The 17,083-nt window shown below is 46.1% G+C and overlaps 1 protein-coding gene across 2 annotated transcripts in view; it reads right to left on the bottom strand.

Moving 5' to 3' along the window:
- CIITA (class II major histocompatibility complex transactivator) overlaps positions 1-17,083 on the bottom strand; it is a 1,021,617-nt gene that overhangs the window by 426,831 nt on the left and 577,703 nt on the right. The gene's annotated exons all lie outside the window — the stretch shown is intronic.

Raw genomic sequence — 17,083 nt, forward strand, 5'->3', positions numbered from 1 at the left:
GAAAGTAATGCAAAACGGATCAATCCGTTCCAGACTTTTAAAAACAACCCCTAAAATGGCAATTTAACATGGATTTTACTGTTTAACGAGACCATTGATCCATAAAATGAAAGCAATAATCAATGTACTGTACTATAAAATAAATACAATAGCATTGTAGATGATAAAAATGAGAAGAAAAAAAAATCTTACCTAAACTGATGATAGTCATTGTTTGGATGGGGGGCTTTTATCTATTTCTGCAGTCACACAATCAGGCAGAAGCGGAACTGGGTTCTACGGAGTCACAAAAACAAATAAATAGCAAAAACAAAAGCGACACACTTAATCCATTCCGGAAGTTCTTTTTACTTCCGAAATGTTCAAAAACCAAGGTGCAGCTTCTGATTGGTGCAGGCACCCCAGAAACAATAGCTGACAGCCGCATTGGATGTTCAGCTTCCGAAAAACATTTGAAAACCAAAACACTTACTTCCGGGTTTTCGGTGTTTGAGAACCAAGATGTTTGAGAACCAAGGTGCCTCTGTATTTTGCTAAGGATGCTGACCTCACAGAGCCACAGTTTCTGGCACGCTTAACAAACCAAAGTTCCCAGGATTGTTGTTATTGTTGTTGTTGAGTCGTTTAGTCGTGTTCAACTCTTCGTGACCCCATGGACCAGAGCACGCCAGGCACTTCTGTCTTCGACTGCCTCCCGCAGTTTGGTCAAACTCATGTTCGTAGCTTCAAGAACACTGTCCAACCATCTTGTCCTCTGCCGTCCCCTTCTCCTTGTGCCCTCCATCTTTCCCAACACCAGGGTCTTTTCCAGGGAGTCTTCTCTTCTCATGAGGTGGCCAAAGTATTGGAGCCTCAGCTTCAGGATCTGTCCTTCCAGTGAGCACTCAGGGCTGATTTCCTTCAGAATGGAGAGGTTTGATCTTCTTGCAGTCCATGGGACTCCCAAGAGTCTCCTCCAGCACCATAGGGCACCAAGACTATTAAAATTGTATAATTGTGTGTTGTGTTTGTGATCTGCCACCAGGTACCTGAGGGTGTTGCTCAAACCCTATCCTGACCAGAACCTCCAAATGGATTGATTCAAACTAATGGAATGACCATCCCAGCTCACAGTTTAAAAGGGCATTCAAATTCTGTCCTCTTTTGCAGATCTGCCACACTATTATGGGATGTCCGGCACTCTGGCAGGGCCGTATCCCGGATCTTAGGCAGCCAGTGGATGTCCTCACTCTGCTATAAGGCTTTGAGACATGTGTGCTTTGATTAAAGCAGCTCACCTGACAAATTGCTGCAGGTGAATGAGATTTTGTAGCTTTTGATTCCCCATTTTGGCGAGCTTTGTTGCTGTGCAGCAACGCAGCTCGCTCTTTCAATTAAGTGATATTTGGGTAAGCGCTCATCTTTCGGATTTCCAGGCCTTTTCACCTTCTCTGCAACAGAAGAGTTGTTGTGTTGCGTTTTTAAAGAGGAAACGCAGAACCAAGCTGAGCACACCTCCTTTGGGTCGGCCGGCAAGTCCTCTCCCTTTCCCAGCGGCTGAACAAGTTTAACATCATCGCCATCGTCACACTGCCAGCCTCCAGTTAGCCTTCTCTGAACAGGCTCCGCTGACGAAGTCAATCAACATGGTTCACTGCCCAAGGAGCCAGAGTCGCATCGGCCTTGAACGAGCTTCGGGCAAACTGCGCATAGGACGTGTGTCATTATTGCTCAGCCAGCTTCTGTGTGGCAGACCACCCTCCTCCATATCTCTATTGTAGCTCCAATAAAAGTAGAGAGAATGAGGCATCATAGAATTTTAGAACTGTAGAGCTGGGTCCCGAGGGTCATCTAGTCCAACCCGCCGCCAATGCTAGAATCTCAGCTAAAGCATCGACGACAGGTGGCTAACCTCTGCTTAAAAACCTCCGAGGATGGAGAGCTTTCCAGGGGAGGCCATTCCCCTCTCAAACAGCTCTTGCTGCCAGAAAGTTCTTCCTGCCGTTTTGTTGGAATCTTCTTTATTGTAACTTGAAGCCATGGGTTCGAGTCCTACCCTCCAGGGCAGGAGGAAACAAGCTTGTGACAGCCCTTCAGATATCTGACTATGTCTCTCATATCTCCTGCTTTCCAAGCCAAACTTACCCAGAGATCAAAGAACATGCCTCAGTCCACGTCACGTCATCCTTGAGATGTTTCTCCAGCAGCTGGTTATGCCCTCTGCCTTGTTTATTTTATTTTATTTTATTTTATTTTATTTTATTTTATTTTATTTTATTTTATTTATGGAATTTATGTACAAATATTTTATTAATTTTTTATAAGATTTTATTCACAGAATAAAATCAGAATATAAAACTAACTTCACTTCACAGTGAGGGAACTGCCAGAAGGCCCTCGGAGCTGGACCTCAGTGTCTGGGCTGAACGATGGGGGTGGAGACGCTCTTTCAGGTATACAGGACCGAGGCCATATAGCACTTTATATATTATGTACAAATAAATACCGATAAGGAATGTTAATTTTGCACTTTAACAAACTACAGTTCCCAGACTTCTTTGGGGAAAGCAATGGCTGTAATATAATATAATATAATATAATATAATATAATATAATAATATAATATAATATAATATAATATAATATAATATAATAATTAATAAGCTTGTAATGATAGCACAACATAACATAACATAACATATAACATAACATATAACATAACATAACATAACATAACATCTGTCTAAATACAGCTTTAAATATAAAGTGCCTTAAAGAGAGGGAAATAAATACCCCCCTTTCTCCTTTCACATCAAAAGGCAACAAGTTAATATATTTTCAGGAAACCAATTATGGGAGACACAGCTCCAAAGATGATCATCATGCAGATCCTTGATTGCTTCTGCATAAAGGAGAGGCCAGCACAATAACAAATCAGGGACAAAATTGTACTTAACAAGGGTAATTAGCAGGCTGGTGCTTGCATTCCCCCCAGGAACAGATGCCAGGGGGAAATAGAGAGGAGTCCGTGCCCACAATCCATAAACAAAGGCAGATTTATTCGCTCTCCCCAAAACAGCCCATAACCAATAACCACACAGCTGAACGTTTAAGGAGGGCTTGTTTGTTTCTATGCAAATTTGCATTTTGAAAAAACAACCTACTCAGGTGGTTAGGGGACGTGGCTGGCGCTGTGGTCTAAACCACTGAGCCTCTTGGGCTTGCCAATCAGAAGGTTGGCAGTTCGAATCCCCACGACAGCGTGAGCTCCCGTTGCTCGGTCCCTGCTCCTGCCAACCTAGCAGTTCAAAAGCATACCAGTGCAAGTAGATAAAAAGGTACCGCTCCAGCAGGAAGGTAAAGGGCGTTTCCATGCGCTGCTCTGGTTTTGGTGTTCCGTTGCAGCAGAAGTGGCTTAGTCATGCTGGCCACATGACCCGGAAAAACTGTCTGCGGAGCGGACAAACGCCGACTCCCTCGACCTGTAAAGTGAGATGAGCTCTGCAACCCCAGAGTCGTTCATGACTGGACTTAACTGCCAGGGATCCTTTACCTTACTCACATGGTTAACAACAGACCCCGATGCAACAGGCAATGCAAAAAGAGCTAAATCGCAACAGATGTTGACAACCCCCTTCCAACTGGCCTCCTTTTAAGGTACGAAAACCAGGTCCAAATTAAAAAGGGTTGCAATTTTGAAAGAGTGAGGCTGGATTTGAAAAGTGGTGAATAGAAGAAGGGCAGGGGTGGCTGGTCCCGGTAGGGCAGGGGCCAGGGAACCTGACAGTAGGTGGCGCCAGAGCCCACAGCAGGCAGAATGAACTCATTCTGGCTTTGTCTCCCTGCTGAGTTCTACAAGGGCAAGACTGAGATTGAGGAGGAAGCTGGCAGGCATGATAAGTACAATTGTTTAATTCACACTGAAATGGAGAATGCCTGTGTGTATTGCTGAAAGGGTTTAATGGGAGGATTCCACTGCAGCTAAAGAGAAGCAAGAAGAGCTCTCTGAGCTCCTTGAGGAGTGGAACCATCAATAATTAGCTGTTATTGTTGTCTGGCAGCTCTGATGTGGTGCTTTAACCTTAGATCACATGAAAGGTATTGGATTGCAAATGCGCCATCTTGGAAGGGTGGTGGCTGCAGTCTTTGTTCCCGGGCACTGTAGAAGTACGGATGTGTAAATGAGTCTCCTGAAGAGAGAGAGAACAGTTTCAGGGAAGAAAAAGGATGCTACAAGGAGAGGGGCCTTTGCTTATAGGTCTGTTTGGAATTATCTTTTATTTCGAAGAAGGTGAACCTGTGCTGGACTTGCACGAGATATTCTATGGAATGTATTTTTTATGTTTTTCTTCTGTGTTGAGGAAAGCTCTGCTAGTAAAGTTTTGAATGATACCCAGTGGGTCTGGACAATGTTTCACTCCAAAATGAATCAGTTTTTCAGCATCCAATCGCTTCAAGCTGTGCAATATTAATATACTCAATAAGGCATGGCAACCCCCTCAACTGGTTGGAAGTAAGGCTGCAGGAAGGTGGGGGCTGACCGAGTTTGGTGGGGCAGGACCTCATTTGGCCTAATTGACCAGCCTCCACTGGGGAGGGATCCCCTTATTACAGCTAATGGGGAGAGGGAGGAAGCACAACAGGTGCAGATATGCCTGGACAGCCCAAAGACAGTGGTACTATTACTTCCTTTGATCTGGACACTATGGTGGGATCTAGACACATATTAAAAAAAACATTGTGAAAATGCTTTTTTTGGGGGGGGGACTTTTTTGAAAAAATATATATTGAATTTGCCATAGCTCACTATCGCCATCCAGTGTCACATTTGTATAATGCACTTTACAGCGCACTTAAAATGTTTTATTTGCAGCTGAGTCCTAAATTTCTGTTGATGCAACCTAGTGTAGCATTCTTTTGTTGCTGCTGTGTCACATTGTGGACTCGTTTTAAGCTTATGGTCCGCTAAGAACCCCTAGATCCTGCTGAGACCCTTAGAGTCTCCTGTTCAGATTGTGTAGGAGAAAATTAAAGGCAGAGGCCGCTGCAAAATTTGTCCAGGTTTTTTGAATTTTATGTTGTTGAGGGCGATTCCGAGATTCAAAGCAGCTCCCCACCCCCGGCAAAAATGCAGGTGCTCTCCCCCATCACTCCAGAGAGCTGTGAAGTAGCGAGAGATTTTCTCCCCTTGAGCCTCCGGGCGATAATCAGGCAAGGGAACTTTGTGTCACAAAGCAGCATCTCCCCGGTAACAAACTGTGACAGGTTCATAAAGACCTTTTAATATCTCCGGCTTGATGGGCGAAGTGCGCTTGCTCTTCCTGCAATGACAGCGGGGAAGGAAAATAAGCCTCTTTCCACTGCTGACAGAGGCTCTGTCTCTGAAAATCCAGATTTGGCTACGTCTCATCATCTCCTCTGTGCTAGAGAAAGCGATGTCACCCACAGGGTTTTCAAATTGCCAAGTCTCTCAGGTTTCCCCCGCTCCCGTGACACACCTGAACCTTGTGAGGTAACCTAGGCAAAGAGAGAGGGATTGGCCGAGAATGAGGCGGCTGAACAACTACAACTCCCATCATCACCCCTGGCCATTGGCCACGCTGGCTGGGGCAGACGAGAGTCGGAGCCAATCGGCAATCTCCGTATACCCACCACATCCCTCCCTCCCATAGGAGCCAACCCGTAGGGACGATGGGGCGCTCCGGCCCCCACAATAACATATTTGAGGGGGCCGGGCTCCCACAAAGTTGATGGGCATTGCCATTCAAATGGTGTGCGTTCACTGCATCATGTGGTCAATTATGTGGGGCGGGGCTTACACGGGCTCCCACAATACCGTATTTTTCCATCTATAAGATGCCCCCATGTATAAGACCCCCCCATATTTTGTATAATGTGGTTAAGAATGGTGGACTTGTAACTCAGTGAACCAGGTTCGCTTCCCCGCTCCTCCACATGCAGCTGCTGGGTGACCTTGGGCTAGTCACACTTCTCTGAAGTCTCAGCTTCACTCACCTCAAAGAGTGTTTGTTGCGGGGGAGGAAGGGAAAGGAGAATGTGAGCCGCTTTGAGACTCCTTCGGGTAGAGTGATAAAGTGGGATATCAAATCCAAACTCTTCTTCTTCTTCTTGGACGATCCCAGTTTTTTAACATGATTTTTGAGTCAAAAAACCTCGTCTAATACACAGAAGAATAAGGTGTTTCATTCAAGTTGGGACCCCTGCTTCCTCCGCTCAATTCTCAGTAAAACACCTCAGTGTTGAGAGTTAGGTTGGTTTCTGTATGTAGAATGGGGAAGCGGGTGGGCGCCATTTTGTTCTTTGCCTTGGGCAGCAACGTGTCATTGGACCAGCCTTCCATCCATCCCTCAACCTGATGCCTTCTCAATGGGATTGTATTCCCATCATCTCTGACCTTTGACCGTGCTGGCTGGGGCTAAAGGGAGTTGGGGTCCAACACCAGGAGCGGATCAGGGGATCTAGTCTGGCCTCCTATCACACTGTGGCCTGTCAGATGCCTCCAGGAAGACCACAGGCAGAGTCCAAAGAAAACAGGCCTCCCTCCCTCTTAGTCCCTTAGCAACATGTATTTGGAGAGAGGCTGCCTTTGAACCTGGAGTTTGACGTCTGTTGCTCATCCATGGAGTTTTCTAATAATTTTCCTCCCTTCTGAATTGCCATGAGTCATCCTGGGATTAGTTAACTGAACAGTTGCATATACACAAATAATTTTCTTTTAAAAAGGCAGCCTCCAGGCACCTCCAGCCTGTCGGCATTTTGCAGACGGTTTCAAGCCCATCCTTCGAAATTTAGGTTTCTGCAATTAGAGTGGATTTTACACCTGTGCAACGAATTCACTTCAAACCAAATCTTTCTTGTTATGGTCCACGATACAATAGGAAGCTCATAAAACACATTACAATAAGGAAAAGAGAATAAAGTAAGTTAGATACAATGCAGCGTGGAGTAAAATAAGGCAGGCACCAGCAAGTCAAAGGATGCAATCCTGCCACTAACTCTGAAGAGGAAAACAGGACCGAGTGTCTGGGATCAGGGCCTGGTGGGTTTTGCTCGCTGCAGGACAGCAATTGACCACATTGAGCAGACATTTTGCAATTAGGAATGTGATAGAAAAACGCACTGCGGTTTGAAATTCGCAAACAATTAACAAGAAGATATGTATTCGCCCTGCAAGCGAGTCAGGCATTATTGCTCCTTGTCATAGACACCCTGCTAACAAATCAGAATAAATGTCAGTTGTATATGTTGACATTCGTCTGTCTCGGGAGACCATGGAGGAGTGAGCCTTTGTGGGTAAAGTCGAATCGTTGGAGAGTTGCAGCACCTGCTGTGGCTGTAGAGACCAATACGGGAGAGACATGTTCAAGAAGGACACTGACAAACTGGAACGTGTCCAGAGGAGGGCAACCAAAATGGTCAAAGGCCTGGAAAAGATGCCTTATGAGGAACGGCTAAGGGAGCTGGGCATGTTTAGCCTGGAGAAGAGGAGGTTAAGGGGTGATATGATAGCCATGTTCAAATATATAAAAGGATGTCACATAGAGGAGGGAGAAAGGTTGTTTTCTGCTGCTCCAGAGAAGCGGACACGGAGCAATGGATCCAAACTACAAGAAAGAAGATTCCACCTAAACATTAGGAAGAACTTCCTGACAGTACGAGCTGTTCGACAGTGGAATTTGCTGCCTAGGAGTGTGGTGGAGTCTCCTTCTTTGGAGGTCTTTAAGCAGAGGCTTGACAACCATATGTCAGGAGTGCTCTGATGGTGTTTCCTGCTTGGCAGAGGGTTGGACTCGATGACCCTTGTGGTCTCTTCCAACTCTATGATTCTATGATTCTATTCTATGTTTTGTTGCAGCTGGGGCAGATAAAGGTGTCCAGTTTCACTGTTACAGGTCCACCATGACATTTCTTCCCTCTGCTCTTTGCCACCAGAGCCTGTTTGATAACATTGTATTTTGCAGCATATTGTATAACCTTTCTACTTCTTCTTTTTTGAAAATTAATAAATACTATTTTTAAAAAAAATGAAAACAACAACAACCGGGAAAATGCTTCAAAAAGGCAGGACACCGTTTAACCGTTCTAGATCAGCAACATCTAGAGGGTCAAAGGTTCTGCACTCCTGCCCCAGGGCAACAAATCCACTTTAAAAATTAAAGAAATGACTTATTGCAGTTTGGAAAGTGATGGGGGAATTCCTAGAAAAGTGCAGGACCAACGAATGACTCCTGGGAAGATGTGGAAACACCCACAGCCAATCGGAATGAGTGCTCATTGTCACAAAACTGTCCCACTAACAAATCAGAACAAATGCTCAGGAAAATCTGGTTATAGTATCATCCCTACACTGTGTAAGTTTTTTTGTGAGCAAACTGGTAGGAATGTTTTCTACACAGGTCATCTGGAGAGGCCCTGCCTTAGTATTATGAAGCAGCTTCCTGTGTTCTCAGGACACTGTAAATTCTCTGCCACCTGGAATCCTTTGAAATGGAAACCTTTTTAAAAAGAGAATTATGCTTCCGCCGCAAGCTGCTGAGTATCTGCTTACAGAGTAGAGATGAGTAATTTCACCCAGAGCCAGAAACAGTGGTGTTAAGTGAGATGCAGAGGAGGCCCGGCTGAATTTCAACAGCTCGCTCCTGAGTCTATGCAAGGAGTACAATTCTTATTAGTCTTCATTCCGTATGGATACTTCAGTCTCTGGTTTTGGAGAAGCCCTCCAGCCCAAAGCTACAGGCAAGCTCAGAAACCCAGGCATGCAACTGTAGGCATGCTTCAAAACCTGCCTGTGCTGGATCCAGATTTAAGCTAAAATTGCACCGTGATCTCACTGAAGTTGATGGCACTGAAGCCATTGGTTGAAAACCACTACCATGGTCAATTCTGTGTACAGGGCAGCTGTCTACCAGCTCCATTTGGTACGCAGGCTGAGTCCCTACCTGCTCGCAGACCGTCTCGTCAGAGTGGTGCATGCTCTAGTTATCTCCCACTTGGACTACTGCAATGTGCTCTACGTGGGGCTACCTTTGAAGGTGACCTGGAAATTACTACTAATCCAGAATGCGGCAGCTAGACTGGTGACTGGGAGCGGCCGCTGAGATCACATAACACCAGTCTTGAAAGACCTACATTGGCTTCCAGTACATTTCTGAGCACAATTCAAAGTGTTGGTGCTGACCTTTAAAGCCCTAAACGGCCTCGGCCCAGTATACCTGAAGGAGCGTCTCCACCCCCATCATTCTGCCTGGATGCTGAGGTCCAGCACCGGGGGCCTTCTGGTGGTTCCCTTGCTGTGAAAAGCCAAGTTCCAGGGAACCAGACAGAGGGCCTTCTCGGTAGTGGCACCCACCCTGTGGAACGCCCTCCCACCAGATGTCAAAGAGATAAACAACTACCAGACTTTTAGAAGACATCTGAAGGCAACCCTGTTTAGGGAAGCTTTTAATGTTTAATAGATTGTTCTATTTTAATATTCTGTTGGAAGTTACCCAGCCAGATGGGCGGGGTATAAATAATAAATTATTGTTATTATTATATTATGGGGATCGAACCTGCAACCTTGGCATTATCAGCACAAGGCTCCAACCAACTGAGCTATCCACCTGGTCCTCACTTGCAAGCAGGTTACGTTGATTTAAGGCTCACCCACGCCACACCTGAAAACCCATGTTCTCTGCTTTCCATTTGTCCTCAGCCGACCTCTGCAGGTCCGTACCTGACTGCTTTGTACATGAATTGCAAAATATTCGAAACCTGGAGTTAGGGATTCAAGCACCACAGGTGCTTCACTCACTTTCCCCCTTCCCTCCAACCCTCCATCTGCCCTTGGACCCCTGCTTCTTTCTTCAGCAGTGCATATGCCCTGAAGTGGGGTGTTCTTCCCTGCCAAATGTTGCACAAAATGGAAATAAAGAAGATTTCCACCTGGATATAAAAAGACTGGTTTCAGGCAGTGGGTTCCCAAACTCCCACTTCTGCTGTAGGGAAAGTGATAAAGAATTTATTTCTGGTGCATTGCACAGTGAAAGTAGGCACTTGGGAACATGGCTAGCTTCCTTTTCTGTCTCCCACAGGTGTGTATATGATGCTTTCTCTCTCTCTTCTTCATCCCTGACAAAGAATCTACTCCTGAGTTTTCTTCCTTTCTCCTGTCCTCACCCCTAGCAATCTTTGAGGAAGATCAGGTCTGTAACTGTGTAGAACCCAAGTACTCCCGGGAGAACATTTTTGTACAGTTTCCATCCCACTGCCAGTGTTGTTGTTGTTGTTTAGTCGTTTAGTTGTGTCCGACTCTTTGTGACCCCATGGACCAGAGCACGCCAGGCACTCCTGTCTTCCACTGCCTCCCGCAGTTTGGTCAAACTCATGCTGGTAGCTTCGAGAACACTGTCCCACCATCTCGTCCTCTGTCGTCCCCTTCTCCTTGTGCCCTCCATCTTTCCCAACATCAGGGTCTTTTCCAGGGAGGTGGCCAAAGTCTTGGAGCCTCAGCTTCAGGATCTGTCCTTCCAGTGAGCACTCAGGGCTGATTTCCTTAAGAATGGAGAGGTTTGATCTTCTTGCAGTCCATGGGACTCTCAAGAGTCTCCTCCAGCACCAGAATTCAAAAGCATCAATTTTTCAAGCCTTCTTGATGGTCCAGCTCTCACTTCCATACATCACAACTGGGAAAACCATACCTTTAACTATACGGACCTTTGTTCTAGAGCTGTATAAAACTGCCTCATGAATAGATTTTGCATATGGCAAAATTCCTGTTTACCTTACCAGACAAAGCTTTCAAAGATGCAAATGACTTCTCTCTTTGCATGTTCCCGATAAATGAGCTGCTCCCCCTTTCCCTGCCCAACCGCAGAATGGAAGGAGGGCAAAATAAAGAAAAGTCTGGGATAGAGATGGAAATTGCGAAGACTCGCATTTCTCACCAGGTGCAGGCGACTTGCATTTCAAAAACAAATCTTTTTGCTTTGTCTGCTGAGATGGCGCTTTCCTTCAGGGTGTGGGGAATTAATTGGTTACAGAAATGCAAAGATGTGGCCCGAGAAAGTTAGTATTGCGTGCATTGCAAGCTGGGATGATGTATGACAGGGGTCAGCAAACGTTTTCACCAGGGGGCCAGTCCACTGTCCCTCAGACCTTGTGGGGGGCCGGTCTATATTCTGGGGGGGGGGGGGAGAGAAATGAACGCATTCCTATGCCCCACAAATGCATTGGGTTGAGATGCATTTTAAATAAAAGGATACATTCTACTCATTTAAAAACACACTGATTCCCTGAGTCCGCAGGCCAGATTTTGAGGCGATTGGGCCGAATCCAGCCCTATGATGTCCCAAACCTGCCTCTTCTCAAGCTGATGCCCTCCATATGCTGGAATTGGAATCCAGCAACATCTGGAGAGAACCAGGTTGCAAAAGGCAGCCTGAAGCTGAAATTGTCTTGAGCTCAGCATCTTAAGGATCTGGCATTAGTTCCTTCAAAGAGATCAGATCCTATAAAAGGACACAGCGGAAGAACCCTACTCCTTGAAGGGCGCTGGGGAAGGGCGTATTTCATATGATTAGGTAAAGGTAAAGGGACCCCTGAACATTAGGTCCAGTTGTGACCGACTCTGGGGTTGCGTCGCTCATCTCGCTTTACTGGCCGAGGGAGCCGGTGTACAGCTTCTGGGTCATGTGGCCAGCATGACTAAGCTTCTTCTGGTGAACCAGAGCAGCGACACCGTTTACCTTCCTGCCGGAGTGGTACCTATTTATCTACTTGCACTTTGACGTGCTTTTGAACTGCTAGGTTGGCAGGAGCAGGGACCGAGCAGCAGGAGCTCACCCCATCGCGGGGATTCGAACTGCCGACCTTCTGATCGGCAAGTCCTAGATTCTGTGGTTTAACCCACAGCGCCACCCGCGTCCCTTTTCATATGATTATCAGCAGTCAAATTCAAAGGAAAATTGAAATTTGCCACAGCATCAGGGGTGGTAAATGTGTGGCCCAGAAAATGACTGATCCAAGTTCACCCAGGGACTTTCATCACTGAGCAGAGATTTCATACGTTCATTCATTTAACATCGGCAAAAGAAATACATCACAAACTCTGCATTTGAAACCATACCAAAACATGACTACTTCTACTACTACTAATCCCACATTTTGGGTAATTAAATAAATCTCTCTAAGCCATGGGTAGGCAAACTAAGGCCCGGGGGACGGATCCGGCCCAATCGCCTTCTACATCCAGCCCACAGACGGTCTGGGAATCAGCATGTTTTGACATGAGTAGAATGTGTGCTTTTATTTAAAATGCACCTCTGGGTTATTTGTGGGGCATAGGAATTCGTTCATTTTTTCTCTCTTCAAAATACAGTCCGGCCCCCCACAAGGTTTGAGGGACAGTGGACCGGCCCCCTGCTGAAAAAGTTTGCTGAGTCCTGCTCTAAGCAGTTTTATCTTGGCAGAACAACTAAATCAGGAAAACAAAGCAGGGGCAAAACATAAAAATATATCAACATACATCAAAATGCATCGTAATTACAATAGATCAGAACACTTTTATTAATATTATTCTCTCCCCCCCCCCAAAAAGACATGCTGTTGTTGTTGAGTTGTTTAGTTGTGTCCGACTCTTTGTGACCCCATGGACCAGAGCACGCCAGGCACTCCTGTCTTCCACTGCCTCCCACAGTTTGGTCAGACTCATGCTGGTAGCTTCGAGAACACTGTCCCACCATCTCGTCCTCTGTCGTCCCCTTCTCCTTGTGCCCTCAGTCTTTCCCAACATCAGGGTCTTTTCCAGGGAGTCTTCTCTTCTCATGAGGTGGCCAAAGTCTTGGAGCCTCAGCTTCAGGATCTGTCCTTCCAGTGAGCGCTCAGGGCTGATTTCCTTCAGAATGGAGAGGTTTGATCTTCTTGCAGTCCATGGGACTCTCAAGAGTCTCCTCCAGCACCATAATTCAAAAGCATCAATTCTTCGGCCATCAGCCTTCTTTATGGTCCAGCTCTCACTGTACTCTCTTCCAGCTGCAGGAGGTAGGGGCTGGCAAAAGGGATCGCATGTACCTTGTGCCATCAGGGCTGCCACCTGATAGCCACAAAAAATGACCTGTTTTTCTTTCTCGTTTGCTTGCAGCCTTCAAAAGCTGCCTGCGACGCTTGGCCACCTTTTCCATGAGCTCAGCTGTTAATTACAGCAGTGACCCTAATTCTCAAAGCGCTGGTTCTGTGCTCTGGGAAAGAAAAAGGCTGCAGTTCTGCTTACACAGCAGTTAATTGGGCTCGGAGTGGGAGGAAGGCAGCGGCTGGCAAGTTGCCCTCTTTGGGGAAGACGGAGCGACAGTAACTGAATTGTTTATGGCCTAAGCCTATAATCCCTTAAAAGCAAAGAAGAATTAAATCTCCAGGGCCTGATTCATCTCAATTGTTGCACTAGTGGAAGCCTCTTCCTCCCCACGTTATAAACCCCCCCCCCAAAAAAAAAACCTGTGGTGGAGTTGTCAGAAGAATGTCCCAAGAACACAGTGGAGGGAGAGGAAGATTGTTCCATCTGGCAAAGAGAAATGCTTCCACTGACGGGACAATTGCCTTAACCTAGTGAGAGCTGGACCATAAAGAAGGCTTGAAAAATTGATGCTTTTGAATTCTGGTGCTGGAGGAGACTCTTGAGAGTCCCATGGACTGCAAGAAGATCAAACCTCTCCATTCTGAAGGAAATCAGCCCTGAGTGCTCACTGGAAGGACAGATCCTGAAGCTGAGGCTACAAGACTTTGGCCTCCTCACGAGAAGAGAAGACTCCCTAGAAAAGACCCTGATGTTGGGAAAGATTGAGGGCACAAGGAGAAGGGGACGACAGAGGACGAGATGGTTGGACAGTGTTCTCAAAACTACCAGCATGAGTTTGACCAAACTGCGGGAGGCAGTGGAAGACAGGAGTGCCTGGAGTGCTCTGGTCCATGGGGTCACGAAGAGTTGGACACGACTAAACAAAAACAAAGAGCTGAATCCACCGGTATTCAACAAAACTAGGTGTGGGGACTTCCTTAAAACAGGACAGGGAACCCACAGCCCTCTAGATTTGGCTGCTGCCACAGGAGTGATCACACTGTTCAGAGTTGAAGTTAACTCTTCATTAGCAAAAGCACGATCTCCACAGACTTGCAGCAGACTAAGGAGCAAAGCAGCTCATTCCTTGTGGTCTTGCTCCGTGAAAAGCCAGTTGCCGAGACTGAAAGTCCCCACCTCCTCACAGCCATCTAGGTCCCCTCCTCTCCAAGGCTTTCCCCAAGCAATCCGAGACTGTTTCTGTGTGCAGCCAGCTTCTTCTCTGCTCTTTCCACGCCTCTTCTGGTTCTGGGAGACCGGGCAGAGGGGCGCTTGTCTCAGCAGGAGGATGAGACACCCAGGCCTTTTCACCAGCCTGACTCATCTCTGCCTCTTGGCCTCCCTCTCCTGCTTCTGTTTCTGGACTTCTTCTCTCTGCCACAGACTCTCCCAGCTCATTAAGCCCTGTTTCCAACACCTCCTCTTCCCACTCTTAGAACAGAATAGAATTTATTATTTATACCCCGCCCATCTGGCTGGGTTTCCCCAGCCACTCTGGGCGGCTTCCAACAAAGTATTAAAATACAGTGGTCTGTTAAACATTAAAAGCTTCCCTAAAGAAGGCTGCCTTCAGATGTCTTCTAAAAGTCTGGTAGTTGTTTTTCTCTTGGACATCTGGTGGGAGGGTGTTCCACAGGGCGGGTGCCACTACTGAGAAGGCCCTCTGCCTGGTTCCCTGTAACTTGGCTTCTCGCAGTGAGGGAACCGCCAGAAGGCCCTCGGAGATGGACCTCAGTGTCCGGGCAGAACGATGGGGGTGGAGATGCTCCTTCAGGTATCTTCTCCCTCTTCTCCCTCTGACCAATCATCATCATCCCACCATCATTCCCTGGGCTCTGAGCCTTCTTCCCTTGTGGATTCGCCAGCCAGTTCCTCTCACTGTTCCTCTTTGTCCAACCAGTTCATGTACACCAACAACTACAGATCCCATTATTCCTGACCCTCGGCCATGTTGGATGCGGGTGATGGGAACCAGAATGCAAAGTGTTTACCAAAATTCATTTGGAGAGCCATGGGTTTCCCCAAACCTGCCTTAAAAGTGTGTGAGAGATGATGATGGACTATATGGAACTTGCCGAACTGACTGGGAGACTCCGGGACCAGAGAGAAGAGACGGTGGAAGAAGATTGGAAGAAGTTTAAAGAATATTTGAAAAAAATATGTTAATATTTAAATCTTAGAATGGCTTTGGAAGTGGATATGGGCTGTAAGATGTAGAAGATAGTGTATTTTAAAATAGTATTATATGTGAGGGATAAAATGTGGAGATTTTTATGGTAAAAGTGTGCTTAAAAAATGGTTAAAAATTATGATATATGAAAACTAAAGATGAGGTAAAATGAAAATCAGAACTTGGGGAAGCTCACCTAACAATGTTTAGAAAAAATAAGGATAAGGCAAGAATTTGTTTGTATTGTTTTTTTCTGTTTGTGTTGTTTATTTGTGTTATAAAATGAATGATTTTTGGGGGGGGGGGGAGTGTGAGAGAGAGGTGGAATCACAGTGAGGTTTTCTTGGCAAACGTTTTCAAAGTGGTATGCCGGTGTCATCATTTTGAAGAACACACACACGGCATCTCATCAACCAGCCTTCTCTGGGATCGATAACATCGATGTGTTTATTTTATTTTTCTCTTTATGCCTTCCACTGTTTTGATATGCCTTTTTTTTATTAATGTGATGTTTCTACGTTGACACAATAGCTGTCCTATTAAAAAAAGAAAATCAATTCACATTCTGAATTTCACTGCCTGAGGAATCGAGGCTATTCAGAAAAGTTCAGGACGTGTTTTTAGTTAGTTTTTTTCTCAGCTGGACAGACCAGAGTAAGACAGCAAATCAGGGATGGAGGAGAAATTAGATTCTATTTTAATTTAAAGGCAAACTTATCTACTGGCACTTTCTGATCATCATGGAAACTAAAACAGAGCTATCCTTTGAAATTCACACTTCTCTGAATTTTGCAATGAACATCTCCAGCCACGTAATTTGACACAATGTGCATACACTAGGGTAGTCTGTGCCTAAGAGCGCATATAATAGTGAAAAACAATGCACGAAAATACCATTATATTTTGGGGAATGTGTACAATAGGCAAAACTGCATACGAAAATGTGTCTATTGGGAGAAAACTGCACTGAAATGTTGGCAAATCTTTGTGAGGACATAAAAAAGAAGAAGATAATAATTCACAAACACAAACTGTTGCAGAGATGTAGCAGACTGAACTTTATGGTGGGAAAATGAGAAATGAAAAGAAACTGACTGCCCCCCCCATTCCTAAAAACAGGTCTCTTTTATTCTGAGCCTCAAAGCTTTCTTGGAAGAGAACATTCACATCACGCCAAGCAGCATTTTGTAACTTTAAAAAACATGTCGTCTGCTTTTGGCCCTTAGAGATGCAACCTCTGGTGGTTTTCTGTGGCTGCCGGAATTGAGATGAAAATCAGGAATGGGAGCAGGAGGGGGAGGGAGAGAAGATGCCACCACATTGCCCTCTCACTGGAGCGTTCACAATGTTTACCTTGGGGCTTGAAGACACATTTAGAAGTAGGTCGCACCTCTCCATTCTCATTTCCCATTTGCTAAAGTCAGGTGGTTTCCCACAGGCCAATCACAGGTCTGGAGCTCACTCATAGAAGAGGACTGCTTACAGACAGAACAGGATTGATGGATTTCTGCTCCTCTGCGAAATGGATGCATGCAGATATGCTTTGGAAAATCTCGGCTGAAGGCAACTGTCCTCACAATCTGATCTGATGGCGCAGGCTTGGGGGCTGGGCCCAGGACGAGAGCCTTCGCCGCTGAGCTTGCCCACTCGCCCTGCAGGAATCTGGAGGCGCATGCGCTCTTTTGCCTGACCTTCCAACAACCACATGCGCGTGTTTGAATTTGCAGCATGGGATGTAGTGCGTGCCATAGCTCGCCAGTGTGAGCATGCAATCACCTGCAGAGGTCTTCCGTGGGGGCGTGGGGGTGCTGGCTTAGTACATG

The sequence above is a fragment of the Podarcis tiliguerta genome (assembly GCF_965153285.1).
Source record: "Podarcis tiliguerta genome assembly, chromosome: 14".
NCBI classification, from domain to species: domain Eukaryota; kingdom Metazoa; phylum Chordata; class Lepidosauria; order Squamata; family Lacertidae; genus Podarcis; species Podarcis tiliguerta.